At 40.1% G+C, this 16,204-nt stretch overlaps 2 protein-coding genes across 2 annotated transcripts in view; both read right to left on the bottom strand.

Moving 5' to 3' along the window:
• Positions 1-16,204, bottom strand: part of LOC118232142 (basement membrane-specific heparan sulfate proteoglycan core protein-like) — a 1,449,502-nt gene that overhangs the window by 745,058 nt on the left and 688,240 nt on the right. The gene's annotated exons all lie outside the window — the stretch shown is intronic.
• Positions 1-16,204, bottom strand: part of LOC118232246 (B-cell receptor CD22-like) — a 282,573-nt gene that overhangs the window by 173,650 nt on the left and 92,719 nt on the right. The gene's annotated exons all lie outside the window — the stretch shown is intronic.

The following is a 16,204-nucleotide window of genomic DNA, read 5'->3' as shown; positions in this document are numbered from 1 at the left end:
ATTGGCTGTAACAGGTAGTAATGTCTTAAGATTATTCTGGAAAATAGTTAGCCCCGCCCACTCCCAAGGACTTGGTTGAGACTGTCTGTCGCACAGGAGAGAGTGCACAGCAAGAGGGGAGAACGGGAGAGAGAAAAAGACGATCAGAAGTAGAAAATCATAATCATTAATTTAAGCAGTAAACTTAAAGAGCAGCTCCTTAAATGACCCAGGGACCAAATATTTTCCAGATCGCACACTTTAATTTCTTTCCTTGGGATCTTGGTGAGTTTAAATATTAAATTTTACTAAAGTATCGTAACTGTAGCAGCAACACGTGTGCTATTAACTCCGTGTTCCTTGAAAATAGCGTTAGCCACACGTGGCATTTAATATTTTTTCAGTTTCTTCCTTTGGGATCTCGGTGAGTTTATATTTTAAATTTAGCTAAAGTATCGCCATTGTAGCAGCCGCACGTGTGTTATTAACTCCGCGTTTCCACGTGGTATGTATAGCTATTGAGTTTCTCTCACATAAAGTTGAATGTTGCTATTTGAAAGCGTGAATGGCACTGTTATAGTAGTTCTATCATACGTGTATGAATGTGCCCTGTAATAACCTTGTGTTGGAGTTAGCTAATGCAGTACTGTTAGAAACCATGCACTAGCACTTAGCTAGTGCACAACAGTGGTGTATATGATGTAGCCGTATCTTCCATTGTGCATGACAATGCAAGAGGGTTAGTTCACATGCATTTAAATGATTTTACAATCAACTAATGATTTACTTGATTGTTAAAGGTTTATTGCCATATATTTATATTGAGTTCATGGTTTAAAAATGATTTGCTATAGTTACATGGAAAATACCTTGATCATAATTCATGATAGCCTAAATGGTTAAAGAGCGATATAATATTTGATAAAAGGAAACTGTACAGTTGAGCATTTATAAAGAGTACTATTTGGTTTATTGGTAACACTTTTACACTTTTGAGGTTGCAATGATGCCTTAAAGAAAAGAACTAAGATTGAGAAAAGTATGCAGTTGTTATAATAGCCTGTTATCATACAGGCTGGGTTTTTTTTGGATACCCTAGAAGAAACCTGTGAACCTAGGATTTTCTCCCTGACGAGGGAGATGGCGAGCCGACCAACTTGACCAACTTGATTCATCTTCATCCACTTGAGGAAGGACGCCCTGATTCCCCTTGTTTCTCCCAACCCCACTCCTGTGTGGTAGGATTGTGATTGAGAAATTACATAATTTTATTGTGCACCCAACCAACAAAACTGACTTGAAACTAACTAAGTTGAACTAAACCAGACTGAACAGAAGACATTCAGAACTTAATAGACAGTGAATACAGTTACAACACTCAGGACATTGATATGAAGACAAATTCATGTGGCTGAATGTGATAAGTAAATGCTGGCTTTACATGTTGTCATTACACTTTCTTTAATACAGTTCTAACCATTTTGCACTTACTTTCTGGCTCCGGTTGTTCATTGTGTCCATCTCATCATTCATAACCTCTCCTTACAAACCTAGCTTTAACACGAAAATATTTACCTACTGCTAACTGACCTTTAGGTGGGTTACACAGTCATAAATAACCCAGAATGTTTTCTGCACTGTGTGAGATGTGGGATATGAGTAAGTGCAGCTCATGTCTACTGAAGACCCCTTTAAGGCACAGATTCTCTCAGGGGTGTAAGTCACTCCCCATCCCCTCTGGCTCAGAACACCTGAAAAACACACGCACACATGCAGACACACATACACAAACACACTGCTCAGAAGTCCTTTAAAACACAGATGTGTTGGCAACATGACAGCTAAGGGATACAGTTAACAAAACTCTAAAACAAGTGCACCTAACTTCTCCAAAACTATGGAACATCAATTATTGCACTCGTATTTCAATACTAACTGATGTCAGTAGATGGCAGTGGCCACCAATCAATGTGAGATTTGCAGGTACAGGAAGTTTTGCTTAGTAGCTAGCTTTGCTAGAATGCAGTAGCAAACAAAGCAAGTTAAGAGCAAGCGTCTGTGTCATTCTAAGAATGCAACATGCACAATCAACAGCTCCGATCATTTAGTACAGCCACAGATATTTATATCATGCCTTTGTCTCAGTTTTAAAGCTGAGTGTGAAGAGGAACTTCATCTTAAAGGTTCTCTCTTGTTCCCCTCTCTTTTCAGATGAGAAACTTTGCACTACTCTAAACTAATGTACTGTAGAACATTAATTTATATATATTATATACATTCCTTAATGCAATTTAAATGCATTCACTTTTGTTGCTTCTGATTGAGTTAATGAAGGGAGACTAATAAATAGGAACACATGCTGATAAATGCTGTATATGCAGACTGAAACATCAGAACTACATTTGGAAAAAAACACAAATAATTTACCTGACACAGAGAGGATGATTACCAACAAGGTATTGAAGAGCATGGCTGCATCAGATTGAAAATATTAATACAAACACATATACAGGTCTTGATTATTATTTACACTGTGAAAATGAACAGCAGAAACAAAGACTGTCAGAGTATTCTGTTAATTGGCAGAAATAGCAGAATAACAATTACTACACAAGCACACACAGTGAGTTTATGTGCTGCTAATGCCTAAAAATGCTTTGGGTTTTATGAAGAGCTCACAAAGATTCCAGAAAGCAGAGACTCAAACAGCCTTTTACTTGATGAATGATATTTGTATCGAAGGGGCTTTTTTCTTTAGTTTTCAGCTTTACACTCTCAGTTCTTTTTATGAGACAGCTTTATTATACTCCTTTTTTCTTTTCGGTTTTGCCCTTTTCGCTGGGTAGTTTTTTGTCAGTATTTAACGGCAGGACTTACCGCCCAGAGGAGTATATTATTCTGTTCTGTCTAGTTAGAATACTCCTTGTCCTTTAGTTCTTATCACCCTTTCATGGGTAGACTACTTAGTCCGATATACCTGGGATATTCTCCCTTAGGAGTATTTAATTTTCTTTACTTGTTTGTTTACTTGTCCCCTTCCTCTAGTCTTCCGAGACCTTGTGGTTACTTCACCCTGTGTGGATAGCTTTCAGATTCCCGTTCAGTCGCGTCCGAACCCCCCCGCCCCCACCCCCCCCATCCCTCCCATCACATCTGTGGGATGTTTTTTTAAAGTACCTGTTTAGTGCTTTTCCTGCACATGTTGTATTCCATCAGCAGAACCCAGGGGGTAACACCTACAGTACAAAATTCTTCAAGCATAGGTTTATTTTGTTTGTTTCATTGAATGATTGTTTAAAAAATTCAAGGTATGCTCTGAATTCTAACGTTTGGTAGTACAAAAATAAACACTAAGAATGTGAAAAACAAATTCACCTCACCTAGAATTTATACTCTAGATGGGATCAGTTCTGTAATAAGCACAATATAATCACAAAATGTGCACAAGAATGTCATAGTAATGTAAATGTTATACAAGTATTAATAAAAAAAATTTAAAAATTGAATTATATATAAAGCTCAATTCTCCAGTATATTTGGCCAACGAATACATTCAGCAATGATAATGGCTATCAGTCACCAACATCTTGGTAATACTTTGTGTACAATATGAAGACATGAGCTGTTATGCATGTAAATGTTGATAGAATGCCAAAGGAATGATCCATTCTGGGTACATCTTTGCAGACTCCAATAACCACAGTCATCCTGGTCATATGACAAAGGCACAGTCATGTGACCTGAGTTCACGAGGAGAGTTTATGTTCACTGGTTTTAATAAATACTCTTAAATGTATTATCCAGTGAAGGAAATGTTTGGTTCATACCGCTTGAGGATTACTTTGCAGACAATTTGCTGTTTAAAGTTCAAGAAAATACACAGGAAATGCTCACACATTAAAAGATGTCCAAATTTACACTGAATAACCAGCATTGGTCCACAGTTTATGAAGCAAGATATCTTCCTGGTTTATTTTCACATGTCCAGTTTTCGAAGTGTGCTGTAGAGAACACAGTCTTCCTTTACAGATGCTTCTGGTGACCTGCATGGAGAAAACAGCGCATTTAGACTCTATTAAAGTCACAGACATTCTCATTCTCATTTCAGTCAATCCTGCCTGAGCCTTTATCACATTTAGACACACCTTGCAACATGAAGCACAAGGAGAAGCTTTAGCCACAGAACAGTAATCTGGAATTTTGGAAAACATTACATCACTGTGATGTCATAGGCTGAGGTCACACAGCAGGGAGATGAAAAGAGAAGAAAGCTGCCAAGCAGAACAAACCAAATGATGAATCTAGATCAGCGGAACACCCAGTCCTCGTGTTACCACGTTCTTCTTTTGACCAGGCAGAGAAGTTCTTAGCAAAGCAGCAGCGAGAGATTACAACATTTTAAAATACTTGAACTGGGCTTTGGGACTGCAACAAACAAGCAACCAAAATATAGAAATAGTGTTCATCAAGGCAACACCCAGTCCTACGAACACATACATATATAAACTGTTACAGATGTACTGAGAAGTACTGGAATCTCAGAAATGCTCATTTGCATTTTTTTCTGAAATGCTCATTTGTATTTTGTTTCCAGGGTTTGTTTTGTACATGCTTACATGTCCAAGTGTTATGGATGCACGTTTTTTGGCTATCATTAATTTCTAATATTGTACACGCTGATGTAAATGTAGCACATCTACTACGGTTAGAATCTAAATAATTCTTTATGTTTTTTTCCAATATAAATCACAGCACAACCATCTCAGCTCTCCCCAGTGATTCACTCTGGTCTATCCAGTGAGACACTCTGGTCTATCCAGTGAGACACTCTGGTCTGTCCAGTGAGAAGCTCTGGTCTGTCCAGTGAGGGTCATTCTCCTGCTGACTCCATAGAGGCCTCGTCTGGCTCCAGTCAGAGAGAGCAGCCTGTGATAAAAGCTGCTGGAGAGAGATAATAGACCTGACACAGCGACAGTCAGCACAGGTAGTATAAAGGTGGGATATTCTCACCTGGGGGCAGCACTGGAGGGGCGGAACTGGATGCTGGCGTACTGAACACCCTCCTCACACTGGGGGAGTGGCTTTTGAACAGTGGAGTACAGAACCTGCTCCTGGTTGTGGGTGTTAGCGGGCTGAACAGAGGCGTAGAGGGGAACTTCACCGTCGTCTCTGTCCGTACCCTGTGTTCCAGTGTGACTCATTGCCATTCCTGAGACGTTGCCATAAATGGGGCTTTTATTCCCCTGCAGGGTAAAGAAAAGAGGCAGGAGAAGGATGGGAAAGTTCCACAGAAAGGTCCTGTTCATTTCAGTGAGCTCCTCAGAGCTGGAGTGAGCTACTCGCCCCCATTAACGACAAAACATGCATTTAACCTGATATAAAAAAATCAGCTAATGACTCAATGTTTCATTTTCAAATACATGCCATCAGCAGTTCAATATCGAATGAACCAGACATACTTAAAAACATACAGACAAACTTAATACACTTAATACGATTTCTTGTCTCTAACATGACCTGTTTTACAATGGGTTTTCATAAAATCTTGGAAAGATTGCATATTGAAGTACTTCTTTCATTCCAAAGCATATATTTGCAATAACCAATAGCAATAATGTCATGCCCCCGTGTTTCGGTTGTCATATGGTTTCCCCTGTGTTTCGGTTATTTCTGTTCCGTGTGCTTTGTTCCTCACCATGTCTTTGCTTTTCCCCACAGGGTGGGCGTGATCTTTCCCCATGCACTCCCTAATCACTTCCAGCCCTCAGCAATTTTCACACTCATTCAGGTCGCATTCCTCACACCCTCCCTGATTAATTCCAATCAGCACCAGACTATAAAGCCACACTTTTTGTTTCTGTCTTTGCCAGATCGTTGATTTGTTGCCCAGCGTCACACCTTGCTATCGCGTTTAAACCCTAGCACAGCACTCATTTCTATACCCTGTTTTCTCTGCACCTTCCTCGGTTTCCTCACCTCGCACTGTTTCCTTGGCCACAGATTGTTTGTTCATGTACCTTGTTCAGTGTTTCCCTGTCTGTCGTGCCTACGTGTTGTCTGCGTTGCGTCTTGTTTCGTGTTCCCCTGTTCTCCCCAGTTACCTCCCCAGCTCCAACCTCCTGAACCAGCCCGTCCTTCACCGGCCTCCCAGTCTCCAGCCCAGCTCCGCCACCGACACCGGAGGTATTCCGTTCAGCGCCAAGCCGTATTCCGGATCTCCCCACAAAACCTCACAGCCCCTGCTCCAAGCCTGCCTGGGTTCCTACCACAGCCTGTTCAACGCCACGCCAAGCTGGATCCCGGACCTCCGCACCTACCCTCACGGTTCCTGTCCCAAGTCTGCCCTGGTTCCTACCGCCCTCTGTCTGTACTCAAATAAACCCCTTTTTGTATTCCATCTACTGCTGTCTCTGAGTCCTGCATTTGGGTCCAGTCCGAGACCGGTTCATAACAAATAAACCATTATCACAACAATAATCTGTGTGTATTTATTCATTGGAAACTGGTGAATACAACACATACAGTACAAGTCACTCTCCCTGGCTCTCTATGTAATGCACAGATTATTACATGCACATAAGCAGTATTGCACTGTGTAACGTTACTGTCACATACTGCAACCCCTTTTGAGAAAATGAAACTGTCCTTAACAGGGGAATACATATAATTAACTCCTGAAATATTTCCATTAAGCATGTCAACACACGTAGAAGATCATAACCTCATACTGTAAATCTGTACATAATCTAATAAACCTTCAAGGTCACATGGCACACACTGCTATGCGTTCTACTTATTTGTAAGAAAGGTTTATTTATTTATTTAGGACCCCCATTTGCAATACACAGGTGCTATATGAATAAATAAATCATATCTCATGATTACTGTTATAAAGAATTATGAGTATTAATCAATCTTCATAACTCTATACTGTATTATGAGCAGATTATAATGCATTATAAGTATATAATGCATTATAGACAGGCATCATAGACAATGTTAACCAAATTTCTGTTTTTGCTTAAAGAATGCATTATGCATTATCAAAATTATATTACGTCCGTAGATAAATACATGTACATATATGTAGACTGATTTAATTAACTCACCTGCCTGTCCCCTTCTGTCTCTTTTGTTGATTTTCTCCTCCTGATTATTCAGAGAAGAAAGAAAAGTAAAAAGTAAATCTACCTTCAGACAAATCTTTAAACAGCCCCCTCTTGTATAAACAGCATTTTGCTTTTGTTTGAATGATGTGTATTGCTGAGGTAATAGTGCCCATATATGTGTATATTTTTATTATTCAGATGTCATTTGGTTACAGGAAATGAGCCTGAGTTATAAGAGGTTTCTTCCTGTCCAGTAAATGTAGTTCTGCTTTATTCAAACCAACACTGGAGCTCATGGGCAAATTGATGCGCTTGACAAGACTGTGTTATGGTCTGTAACTGTCCACATTATTCATATTAAGAACAAGCTTTAAGGGGATTCTGTTACCCCATCATACAGGTTTGATAAACTAATTCAGACACTAAAACGCATCAGTCAGAGTGTATAAAATTGACATCTCAATAAAACAAAATGTCTAATAATGCAGTGGTCTAAGCACTAATCAGACATTAGAGGGGGGGGGGGGGTATGGCATCAGCATGATGTAACATAGCTAAAGCTTGACAAAAACATTCCACAAAAATGTACACTCGTTTTAAACTATGAGTCTAAACCAGACATACAGTAATTCACACTGAAGTGACTACAAACCGACTCATTTACAACCACGTACCTCACGCACACAACACCCAGAAACGCAAGAGCCAAAATGGCAGCAACTCCCACAGCTGCACCCACGATCAGTGACTGACCTCCTAAGACAAGTCAGAGAGATGTAGCCCTGTCAGTTATGATATAGCAGTGTTCATTTCATAACATGCCTCACCAAGGTCCTTAAGGCGGAAGTTCATAAATGTTTAAATACACCCCTTATATGAAATTTTAGTACATTTGAATTTTACTGAATTCAATGCTGGCATCATGATACATTTAGTTAAACTGCTCATCATCATTATCTACCATGATCCAATTCGGATTGTAGCACCAGTATCATGATCAGCATTGGTTTGTAGCCTATGGATCATAATCAATATCGTATTAAATATTGTATCAAATATGTTCTGGTCCTACCTTGCACTGTGACCAGTTGAGCAGAAGCTTTAGCTGAGAGAGCTGTGTCGGCTAGTACAGGAACCAGATATGGGCATGCATACCCTAATTCCCCCCAAAAATATAAACTATAATCTAAATGGGGGTGATGTACTGCATATTGTTTTGGAGGTGATGAAATCCATATATGATTATCCATTATGACCTTTACAAGTAAGTCATACTTTCTTGTCTAGATGAAGGCTGGTCCTAGTTATACATTATTTTCAGTGATACCATGACTAAAAAAATCAAACACGCAAGTAATCTATAACAGATTCTGAAACAGAAACAGTCACCTTTGTTCAAAAGAATAGAGATATTATTGTAGATCACTTGTCACTCACCTTCTGTGTTGATTGACACAGCAGTAGATTTCTGACCTCCATGTTGATTCCGTGCCTCACAGTAGTACTGTCCTCTGTTCCAGGATTTAAAGTTAGAAAAGTTTAAACTCTGTCCAGATCCTGCCTGCCAGACTCCAGGGTCATTCTTCTTAAACCAGGTGTAGTTCTGCACTGGTGGGTTGGCATCACTGCTGCAGGTCAGAGTCACTGAACTGCCCTCCACTATTTCACCAGAGGGGCTCACTGATACTGAGACGCTCTTAGGAGGATCTGAAAGAGAAAATAACAAGTCCTGCAGTTTTAAAGAAAAGTCACACTGAGGTATTCTTGGGAACATCTAAAATCATTAGAAAAATTTGTTAAATTCCATATAATTTCTCACTCACTGTATTGCGTCTCAAAACACTACCAGAGACATTTATTTCAAAGTAATGTTTATAATGGAGCTGAAATCTCACAATGTGATGTGGAGTGGTGGTGTGGATAGGGCGCCATCTGCAGGCGGAGTGGGAGCAGTACAGCTGGCTAACAACCACACCTGTTTGCAGTTACAATTGATTGGTAATAGTTTATATGCTCTGCCTGCAGTGAGACCGGGGTGCTGGAATGAGAGACGCACGCGGGAGCGGCATGCAAGCCAATCCCCGTCCTTATCGTGTGTGTTTTGTTTTGTTTCCGTGTTTTTGGTATCGAGCGCACAATAAAGCCTTGGTGCCTCTAACAACGACGGATTGTGTGGTTTGTGGGGAAAAGGACTGCAGAACCTGCTACAGTAAATAACCCAGTATATCATGCTTTGTTACAAAATGAACTGGATATACTGTAGCTTTTTATGGTAGTTGGAAAATGACACAGCAGAATCAAGTTTTCAAAAGTGACAGAAGTATTTAGATATGTCTTTTTAGCATCTTCATTAATAATGGTAACTTCATTTTTTAAAGTTGATCAGCTGCATGTGGTACCTTATTTGCCCTTTGCAAGCTCAAAATGACTACACGATTTACCTAAGACATGTCAGTATCATCACTGTATGATATTTTAATTATATCTGATTTCTCCTCCACTGGCCAGTGTGACTGCTTTACTCAGTGTCTTACTGCTGTGAAGTTACCCAAAGACACTCAGGAGATACTGACTCTCTGCTCTGTGTGTCTGAAGCTGAGATGCACTGATATACTCACACTGCACATCAAGACGTTTCGGAGGAGATTTGTTTGTCCCAATCCCATTCTCTGCCGCACAGTAGTATTCTCCTGCATCCTGCAGTGTGATGTTTTTAATGGTGTAACTGTCCTCTGGTCCTCCTGTCTCTGAGGATACAGGTTTATTATTCTTAAACCAGGTGTAGTTCTGCACTGGTGGATTGGCATTATTCATGCAGGTCAGAGTCACTGAATTGCCCTCCACTATTTCACCAGAGGGACTCACTGATACTGAGACGTTCTTAGGAGGATCTGAAAGAGAAAATAACAGGTCCTGCAGTTTTAAAGAAAAGTCACACTGAGGTATTCTTGGGAACATCTAAAATCATTAGAAAAATTTGTTAAATTCCATATAATTTCTCACTCACTGTATTGCGTCTCAAAACACTACCAGAGACATTTATTTCAAAGTAATGTTTATAATGGAGCTGAAATCTCACAATGTGATGTGGAGGGGTGGTGTGGATAGGGCGCCATCTGCAGGCGGAGTGGGAGCAGTACAGCTGGCTAACAACCACACCTGTTTGCAGTTACAATTGATTGGTAATAGTTTATATGCTCTGCCTCCAGTGAGACCGGGGTGCTGGAATGAGAGACGCACGCGGGAGCGGCATGTAAGCCAATCCCCGTCCTTATCGTGTGTGTTTTGTTTTGTTTCCGTGTTTTTGGTATCGAGCGCACAATAAAGCCTTGGTGCCTCTAACAACGACGGATTGTGTGGTTTGTGGGGAAAAGGACTGCAGAACCTGCTACAGTAAATAACCCAGTATATCATGCTTTGTTACAAAATGAACTGGATATACTGTAGCTTTTTATGGTAGTTGGAAAATGACACAGCAGAATCAAGTTTTCAAAAATGACAGAAGTATTTAGATATGTCTTTTTAGCATCTTCATTAATAATGGTAACTTCATTTTTTAAAGTTGATCAGCTGCATGTGGCACCTTATTTGCCCTTTGCAAGCTCAAAATGACTACACGTTTTACCTAAGACATGTCAGTATGATCAGGCTCATCACTGTATGATAATGTAATTATATCTGATTTCTCCTCCACTGGCCAGTGTGACTGCTTTACTCAGTGTCTTACTGCTGTGAAGTTACCCAAAGACACTCAGGAGATACTGACTCTCTGCTCTGTGTGTCTGAAGCTGAGATGCACTGATACACTCACACTGCACATCAAGACGTTTAGGAGGAGATCTGTTTGTCCCAATCCCATTCTCTGCCGTACAGTAGTATTCTCCTGCATCCTGCAGTGTGATGGTTTTAATGGTGTAACTGTCCTCTGGTCCTCCTGTCTCTGAGGAGACAGTTTTATTATTCTTATACCAGGTGTATCTCTGCACTGGTGGGTTGGCATCACTGCTGCAGGTCAGAGTCACTGAACTGCCTTCCGCTATTTCACCAGAGGGGCGCACTGATACTGAGGTGCTCTTTGGAGGATCTGAAAGAGAAAATTACAGGTTCTGCAGTTTTATATATCAATCAAAGATTGAAGTCAACTGAGACCCCAAAATCTCAATCTGTCTGATAATGGAATGCTTGTTCTCTCAGAAGAATCTCTTAGTTCTTGTGCATAAATGAATGTAAAATACACAAATGTGACCTCAAACACTCACATCTCACACTGAGAGTCACGGCGGGGGAAACAAGATGCTGATTGTCTCTTACAGCACAGGAGTATCTGCCCGTATCTCCACTTCTGGCTGTGAATGTAAGGATTCTATAGGACTCGTAGAAACTGTAGTCGTCAGGCAGAAGCTGCTCATTCTTGTACCAGATGAAGTTGTTGCTCTCAGTCAGGTGAGTGCAGGTTGCTCTACAGGTCAGTTCCACTGTATCGCCCACTGACACTGTGTCAGAATTTATATCCACCTTCAAACCTGAGTGGGTTAAAAAAGCAAACAGAATGTAACTCAACACACTTCTATTCCACAGTAGAAAATCCAGCAAGGTGATAAAAATGATTTTTTAACGGACATAATGTGCACTAATTATATCAATAACACAAGGAAACATGAGCAGTAAGTTGATGGTCACTAAGAGGATTAGGGCCATGCATTGCTTGTGCCAATATGCTTGTTTTGTTATTTTTGCACAGTGGTGGTAAGTAACTAAGTACATGTACTTTGTTACTGTACTTATGTAGGATATTGGAAACTTTGTACTTTTTCTGAATATGAACAATATTGGCAACTTTCACTTTCTACTCCACTACATCGATAAAGAATTTATGTACTTTTTACTCAAAGACATTTCTATTGACAACTGCCGTTACTTGTTACATTTCTTGTGGTTGGTCGTCAGCCGAATTTTCTCTGGATTGGCTGGCCTAACGTGGTGAAAACATGCAGTCATTTCCCCCCTCTTTTAAAAATTATTTGGTGGCAGATAAAGGGTCCAGTTTTTCATTTCAATCAAAGATTGAAATCAACTGAGACCCCAAAATCTCAATCTGTCTGATAATGGAATGCTTGTTCTCTCAGAAGAATCTCTTAGTTCTTGTGCATAAATGAATGTAAAATACACAAATGTGACCTCAAATACTCACATCTCAAACTGAGAGTCACGGCTGGGGAAACAAGATGCTGATTGGGATGGCAGGTATGCCATCCCGCCAAGTTACGCCTTGGCGGGGGCATGCCCCATACCTATACAGCACCGAGACTTTGGCACTTTTCAGGGTTCCCCACAGAAATAACCACAACAGCCACAGACACTCAGCCCTTAAAAACATTAAATTCTGTTCATTCTGACCCCATTTCAACAGACAGAATTCATAAACAACTTCACATGTCCACACAATAAAGCCCCAAACTAAGGGGATTTTGCGTTTTCTCCTTCTTCTTCTTCTTCTTCTTCTACTTCTTCTCTTTCTTCTTCTTCTTCTTCTTCTCATTCTTATTTTTCCTGCCGCCTATCCCACTAACAACATGTCTCCCCATTGGACATTTCACTGACACCAGCCAAATCTGCACCTACACGACCCAATCAAAAACGCGCATACACACGCAAAATACCCATACATTTTTACTCTGAAACATTTCCTGTTCAAACAGCTAGTCTGCCTGTGGCCTAGTGGGTAAGGTTACAGTCTTGGGAACATGGGGTCCTAGCTTCAAACCCAGCTTGGAACACGTTTCTTTAACCTGCTTCAACCCTCACTAATAATTGTCTACTAGCCTACTTATCAATTATTGCTTTTGCACCATATTTACCCGCCGTTCACCGTTCAGTTATTAACCGGCTACAATATTGCTAAGCCACATGGATTCAACGGGAGCTCTTCTGTGCTTACTGGCCTGTGTTCTTTAAAACCACCGGCAGGTTTGCTAATGATATTTCACGCATTGCATAGCTATGGCATGGTGCTGCACTAACGAAGTCACAGACTGGTAAACCTCCGGTTTCAGGATTGAACCCTGACTCGCCCTCAGGCAGATAATTTCCTCTTTTACACTAACGTTTTCTTACGCCTATATTTGCTTTACCAAAACTCACTCACGACCACCCATATGCATTTCATCACGGCAAATGTATTCCTTTTATTAAAAAGTTACACCAGTTCACCACTGTGCCATTTCTACTAACTATATTTCTTCACTTGGCTACCGTACAAAACTTTCATATCAGCAAACGCCACGTTTCTATTTCTACATTCATGTTACCTCGCTCTGTTCTCTATCTAGCCACATACGCTACACACAATTACTACTTATGTACATTCTGCAACTCTGCAGTTTGAACAGCTAATTCGACCGTGGCCTAGTGGGTAAGGTTACAGGCTTGGGAACACTGGGTCGTATGTTCAAGCCCAGCTTGGAACACGTTTCTTTTACTTGCTTCGACCCTCACTAATAATTGTCTACTACTTCTTAATTATTGCTTTTGCACCATATCTACCCGCCGTTCACCGTTTAGTTATTAACCGGCTACAATATTGCTAAGATATATGCATTATGACTTACCGTCTGTACGTTCAGTTATTGACCGGCTACAATATTGCTAAGCCATATGGACTCAACGGAAGCTCTTCTGTGCTTACTGGCTTGTGTTCTTCTTTAAAACCACCGACAGATTCGCTAATGATATTTCACGCATTGCATAGTTATGGCATTAGCTAACGAAGTCACAGACTGGTAAACCTCACTCACTCACGGCCACCCATATGCATTTCATGACGCAAATGTATTCATTTTATTTAAAAGTTACACCAGTTCACCACTGTGCCATTTCTACTAACTATATTTCTTCACTTGGCTACCGTACAAAACCTTAATATCAGCAAACGCCACGTTTCTACATTCATGTTACCTCGCCCTGTTCTCTATCTAGCCACATAGTATCTAGCCACTTACTACGTGTACGTTCTGCAACTCCGCATTAAAACATTACATTTAAAATCATGATTCACTCATAAGTATAACTACTAGCACTGAACATGAGAAAAAAACATTCGTGCAATAGATTACATTACAGTACAAGCAAATAATGAGTGCAATGTTATTTAACCCTCCACTTCAACAACTAATGTTCAATACCGACTGTTATATATACCATTTGATAAGGAATATAAGCTCGTTCATGGTCACTCCATTTACTTCGCACTATACTCCGTGATCATGTCAACCTTCACCTACATGCCCATTCTGCTAAAAACATATTGTTTCAACTACGGAATTTCGTAATTTCATTTTAATTTCTCTCACACTGTTGTTTTCTCTCATATGCAAAGCCTGCTGGGACATATGCGTCTGCTCCTATTCTCCACTATCATGTTTTCCGGTTCTCGTTTAGCAAAACAGCGAAGAGGATTCCTACCTGCAGATAAGCCTATCAAAATGCCTTATAAACCTTACAAACACTAAAAGTGCATCTCCACGAAATAACAGACAATGGAGCAGGACAGAAGGATAAACCTTACAAACACTAAAAGTGCATCTCCACGAAATAACAGAAAACGGAGCAGGACAGAAGGCTACACAAGTTGCGACCTAGGGAGTTATAATTCTACGGGCGTGTTGATTATTTTGTCAGTCAAGGCTCGTTGGATGGACGTCAAATCCGTGAGTACATACCATATTCCATCTGCGTTCCTGATGCGTTTACGCTTACGCCACTGCATCCTTTCTCACAGCCACTGTTTTACATATATAGCAAACCGAAACTGCTGAACGGTACGCGCTCATCAGACTGTACAGATTCACACAACGATAGCCATAATCCACAACCGTTTCTTGCAGGGTCGCATTTCTCACTCTCATAATAAAACGCTTTGCAAAAAGAACTGATATCTCATAAAAAAACACGTTTTCAACGTACAAAAATGCCAAGTTACTAAAAAGTATTGATATCAAAATGACGCCAAGTTACGATACTACAAACAATATAGGCTATCTTGCCTCACCGAAATGACATAAGATGTATCTCAAAGCAATGCTACCCAATATTTCCTCAGTTCTTTCAAGTCACTTGGCCCTGTGTTTTCTAATCTTACCATTTCACAATGTCATGCAAACTTTCTGTCAGATCAAAGAGACAAATATTTCGAATTGCCTCATGGAACACATTGAACATTGTACATTGAAAGCTTTGCAAAAAGAACTGATATCTCATAAAAAAACACGTTTTCAACGTACAAAAATGCCAAGTTACTAAAAAGTATTGATATCAAAATGACGCCAAGTTACGATACTACAAACAATATAGGCTATCTTGCCTCACCGAAATGACATAAGATGTATCTCAAAGCAATGCTACCCAGTATTTCCTCAGTTCTTTCAAGTCACTTGGCCCTGTGTATAAGCATGCACTACATGAACAGGCCAAACATATGTGTGGATGGCTCTCTTACAGTCAAGATTGATTGAATAGGTGTGTGTATGTCCAATTTGTATTGGTATGTAGGCCTATGTATTTCGCTGCCCAGGCTTTCTGTTGCGTGAATGATAGTATGTTTCTTGGTACAAGTGTGTTCGTGAATGTGAATGTAAGATGCTGCCAGGGAAATGTCCCCATGCGGATAAAGAAGTTCTCTATGTATGTATGTACAATATGTGTTTTACATGCAGTATTTATTGTACGTAGCAAATATACAATAACTTGCACATGTACTCAAATTCAGTTCAGAAGCAAGTATAAACATGTTTTCTGGAGAAATGTGCTTCCTGTCGTTGCTCAGCAGCAGTTCTGTACATTAATGAATTTATACATTAATTTCAATGTACAATGTTCAATGTGTTCCATGAGGCAATTCGAAATATTTGTCTCTTTGATCTGACAGAAAGTTTGCATGACATTGTGAAATGGTAAGATTAGAAAACACAGGGCCAAGTGACTTGAAAGAACTGAGGAAATATTGGGTAGCATTGCTTTGAGATACATCTTATGTCATTTCGGTGAGGCAAGATAGCCTATATTGTTTGTAGTATCGTAACTTGGCGTCATTTTGATATCAATACTTTTTAGTAACTTGG

This window comes from Anguilla anguilla, chromosome 1, assembly GCF_013347855.1.
Source record: "Anguilla anguilla isolate fAngAng1 chromosome 1, fAngAng1.pri, whole genome shotgun sequence".
Classification (NCBI taxonomy): Eukaryota; Metazoa; Chordata; class Actinopteri; order Anguilliformes; family Anguillidae; genus Anguilla; species Anguilla anguilla.
This window is presented reverse-complemented; position numbering and strand designations above follow the sequence as displayed.